The sequence below is a fragment of the Morus notabilis genome, unplaced genomic scaffold, assembly GCF_000414095.1.
Source record: "Morus notabilis unplaced genomic scaffold, ASM41409v2 Scaffold19, whole genome shotgun sequence".
Taxonomy (NCBI): Eukaryota; Viridiplantae; Streptophyta; class Magnoliopsida; order Rosales; family Moraceae; genus Morus; species Morus notabilis.
The window spans coordinates 371,921-377,280 of NW_010360880.1; positions in this window are offsets into that span (position 1 = coordinate 371,921).

A 5,360-nucleotide genomic window follows, 5' to 3' on the forward strand; every position below is an offset into this window, starting at 1 on the left:
TGAGTTTGATCGGCAGAAAGTGTGCGGATTTAGTCAATCGATCCACGATCACCCAAATCGCATCGTTACCGTCGGATGTTCTGGGCAACCCTACCACGAAATCCATCGTGATTTGGTCCCACTTCCATTCTGGAATATCAATCTTCTGTAGTTCTCCTGCTGGACGTTGATGCTCTGCTTTAACTTTCTGACAGTTAAGGCACTTCGATATAAATTCAGCCACGTCCTTCTTCATTCCTGGCCACCAAAAGCTCCTTTTTAGATCCTTATACATTTTAGTTGCTCCCGGATGAACAGAGTAAGGCGTTTCATGTGCTTCTGAAAGGATCTGCTTCTTCATTTCTTCATCTTTAGGGACGCATATCCTACCCTTGTGGAGGAGTGTGCCGTCCTCCGCGAGGCTAAACACCATTTCTTTGCCTTCGAGAACTTCCTCCTTTAACTTCACCAAGGTAGGATCGGATTCCTGACTACTCTTCATGTGCTCGAGGATGGTCGGCTGTAGGGTGAGAGATGATACCTTCCCTGAAATTATCTTAATTTCAAGGTCGTGTATGTCCTTCTGCAGGGATTGTGGCAGAGCATGGATTGCCATTAACGTTGCTGACGACTTCTGACTTAGTGCATCTGCCACCTTGTTTGCTTTTCCGGGATGATAGAGGATCTCACAATCATAGTCCTTTACCAATTCCAGCCATCTTCGTTGTCTCATATTCAACTCCTTCTGCGTGAAGATGTACTTGAGACTTTGGTGGTCTGTGTAGATCTCACACTTCGCTCCATACAGGTAGTGTCGCCATATTTTCAATGCAAAAACCACCGCTGCAAGTTCTAAGTCATGCGTCGGGTAGTTCCTTTCATGATCTTTAAGTTGTCGCGAGGCATAGGCGACCACCTTTCCTCCTTGCATGAGAACGGCTCCTAATCCTTTCTTAGAAGCATCGCTGTAGACTACGAAGTTCCTTTCATCCGCATCTGGAATGGTCAACACTGGTGCGCTGGTGAGTCTCCTTTTTAGCTCCTGGAAGCTTTCTTCGCACTTCTCGGTCCATTCATACTTCCTTTCCTTCCGTGTGAGAGCCGTGAGCGGTGCTGCTAGCTTTGAGAATCCCTCCACAAAGCGTCGGTAGTATCCTGCTAAACCCAGAAAACTACGTATCTCTGTCACAGTCCTCGGAGCTGACCAATTACTAACTGCTTCGATCTTGGCGGGATCCACGGTAACTCCTTCCTTGGATACTACATGCCCTAAAAATTGTACCCTTTCTAGCCAAAATTCACACTTTGAAAATTTGGCATACAACTGGTTCTCCTTTAATATCTGTAGGGCAGTCTTCAGATGCTCTTCGTGCTCTTCCTTCGTTTTGGAGTAGATCAGAATGTCATCTATGAAGATGATAACAAACTTATCCAGATGGTCCTTAAATACTCGGTTCATCAAGTCCATGAATGCTGCTGGAGCATTGGTCAGTCCAAACGGCATCACGAGGAACTCGTAGTGTCCATAACGAGTCCTGAAAGCTGTCTTTGACACGTCGCCTTCCTTTATCTGAAGTTGGTGGTACCCTGAACGCAAATCAATCTTGGAAAAATATGCAGCTCCCTTCAATTGGTCGAATAGATCATCGATCCTCGGCAGTGGATACTTGTTCTTGATTGTAATCTTATTCAGCTCTCGATAGTCGATACACATCCTCAGTGTACCGTCTTTCTTCTTCACGAACAAAACTGGTGCTCCCCATGGCGAATAACTCGGGCGGACAAAACCTTTATCTATCAACTCTTGCAGTTGCACCTGAAGCTCTTTAAGCTCGGCCGGGGCCATCCGGTACGGTGCCTTAGAAACTGGTGCTGATCCTGGCATCAGTTCGATCTCGAATGAGATTTCTCGCTCTGGGGGTAGTCCCGGTAATTCTTCTGGAAAGACTTCCACAAATTGTTTGACTATTGGAATGTCCTCCGGTCTCAACTTAATCTCCTTCGACTTGTCCACCATATTAGCTAGATACCCTATGCATCCGCTAGCCAACATCTTACTTGCTCTCATCGCAGACACCATCTGCATTGGCCGCTCCTGAGATGTCCCTGTGTAAGTGAACTCTCCTTCCTCGGGTGGCTTGAACGTGACCTTCCGGCTTCTACAGTCGATGACGGCGTTGTATTTCCTCAGGAAGTCCATTCCCAAAATGACGTCGTAATCGCTCATACTAATGATTATCAAATTCACGTACAATGTTCTTCCACAAATAATTATTGGAACATTTCTTAACCAATAGTTAGACAATAAGATCTCCCCAGAGGGCAAGGAAGTCCTAAAGGGTTGATCTATTCTATCTTTTGCACTATCTAGATGCTTTGTAACCTTAGTTGACACAAATGAATGCGTTGCTCCAGAATCAAATAAAGCGTATGCATCATGGTTGGCTACAGGAAGCTGACCTGTCACCACTGTGGAAGTTCCAGTTGCTGCATCTCCCCTAGTATAGGCATAGATACGAGCTTGGGGTTCCGGAGCTTCCAATCTTCCCTGAGAAATCTGGGGTCCGTCAATCGTGGCTTGAATTGCGTGCAGTTGATTTCCTGGGGCTCTTGGCTGATTCTGAACTCTCTGTTGATTCTGATTCGCTCGATTCTGGGGGTTGGAATAACAATCCTTGGAAAAATGGCCCTCTTTGCCACATGTGAAACAAATGTTTGTCCCAGCTTTACATTCTCCTGGATGTTTCTTCCCACACCTATTGCAAGTGGGGAAACTGTTGTTAACTTGCCCGGCATTGTTCTTCTTCTGAGGTTGGCCTTTCTGGTTCCCCGGGTTGAAGTTCCCTTTCCTCTTATTCTGGCCTTGTCCTTGCTGCTTGTTACCTTGGCCTGGGTTACTATTCGGCCCTTTGGATTGGGTTTTCGGGTTTTGTTTCCCTTTAGCCCTTTCCTCTTTCTTGGCTTGGAAGAATTTAGCCCTTTCCTCCCTGTTTTGGTTAACCCAGTATTCTGCACGAATGGCTCGACCAACACAGTCTTCCACGGTCGTAGGCGGTCTGCCTCCGCCACTAATCACCACAGCTAGGTCGGTTCGAAACATCTTCATCATCCTCCTGACCTCCTCCCGCTCTGAGGTCACCATGTGTGGGCATAGACGAGCTAGTTGCTTGAACTTCTGCACCGCATCTACCACGGACAAATTTCCTTGGCGAAAATTATTAAACTCATCCTCTTGGGCGGCCATGTTGTCTAAGTTGAAATACCTCTCATTAAATTCCTCAATGAAGTCTTGCCAAGTCATCTCATCGACATTCCTTTTTAGCTCCACCGTCTGCCACCATCGGCGGGCTTCCTTCTTGAGCATATAGGAGGCGCACAAGACCTTTTCATGGTCATTCAACCTCATAAGGTTCAGGTCTACCTGAACATCAGTCAGCCAGTTGTCTGCTTCTATCGGGTCTGTGGAACCATGGAACTCTGGCGCCTTCATACGACGGAACCTTTCTAAGGTTGAGATCCAACGCCTATCCTCTGCTGGGTGATGGTCCTGTCCCTCAACTTCTACATGTGCGATCGGTGCAGGCGGTATCTCCTGACCGTTCTGACCGCCAGCTGCAGGGGGATCTTCCCGTGCAGGTGGGTCTTCGTGGGCTGGTTCGCCTCTAGCTGGTGGTGCCTGATTCTGACGCGCTAGCTGTTCACGTAAGGCATTCATCTCTCGTTGCTGCGCTTGCAGCAACTGTCTCATTTTGGCCATCTGACCCGTCCAGTCAACCTCCAGCTGGTTTCGAGCCGCTTGTGCTCGTGGTTGAACCATGATCCTTCATTCAAGAAAGTACTATGTAAGTCTTTATCTTTCTCTGCGTCTAAAATTATGTCTGTATACGGAATGTATTCATATCGTAGTAAGGATACATAAAATCTTGTTTACTTGATACATGATTTCATTCTGATTTACACTCTTGATTCAGAAATAGAATTTGCTCTAATTATGCATAAACTTTTAATTTCATTTAAGCTCGATTTCATAACTTTTAATCATAACTGTCAGGAGTGTTTGTCACTTCCCGTATCATCTACATATATCCGCATGTCTGTTAGGAGTGGCTACCACTTCCCATGATACAATAACAAAATGCCTAGTCTGGTCAGGGTGAGAGTGGTTATCACTTCTCACAGTACAAAATGTCATGTAACGCCTACGGAGAGTGTCTATCACTTCTCACTGTACATAAATAAATAAATAATAATTTTTTTTTAACCCAACCTAGGTGAGAGTGGCTACCACTTCTCACAATACAAAAAGTATCCTATACAAAAGGTAAGATATGCTGCAGGTGACGCCATCAGTCAGATGATAATCCAGACTCAGGCTCCGCGTCTCCATCTGAGAACCCCTCATCGCCGAACATCTCATCTTCCGAGGGATCCTCCTCCTCTGTATACTCATCATCGCTCGCGATGATGACATGCTCTGGTACTTCATCATCATAGTCCTCAGACATGTAGTCTATTGGCTCATTATCGTCTTCATCGTTATCTGCATGATATCCCGGTGCTGCGTCCTGCTCCGGCTGGGCTACGACTGCTGCTGCTGCGGCATTGGCCTGGAGTTGTTGTTGGACATGGTGTAGCTCCTCCTCACCATTCATTATTTCCTCCAAGAACTGCTGGATGTGATAGTATTGTCCAGGGTAAGGAACTAAGTCCCGGACGTCCTGGGGTACCCCCCTCCAGATCAAATCTCTGACCTCTGAAAACAGGATCTGGGTAGGTATGATGGGCAGCATGGAGTCCCGGAAACGCTGGCAGTAATGAGCCATGGACTCTCCCTCATAAGAATCCCAGATGGCTTCTAAAGCCTCATATTGTCTTCTCTGCATATCCTCCCAGATGTGAGGATCTCTCTGCACTCCCGGAGCATGAACTTCAATAGCACCATACAATATCGGCCCATACTCGGCTCTGATTTCCTGCTTAAACTCTCCCCAACTAGGGGGTTGGTGTTCAGCTCCCATCCCGAGCCACCAGGCGAGAGCGTGTCCTTCTAACTTTGAGGCGGCCAATCGGACCCTCATCCGCTCAGGAATGTGACAAACGTCATATGCTATCTCTATAACGTTGATCCACTCCATTAATAGGTACGGTTGACGGCGACCGGAGAATGTGTGAACACGCATGTTTACAAACGCGGCCATAGCCCTACGATCCTCCTCGATTTGCCTGGGGTCTATCGGTGCAGCCATACTCTATCGTAACGCAATAGTATTAACATTAATATTTACTCATAATATATTATTTACATGAATTTCTACTTACTTGGACTGGGGCGGAGTAGGCACGTGACGGTGTGGAGTAGGATGGCAGGATACCGGCTCTGA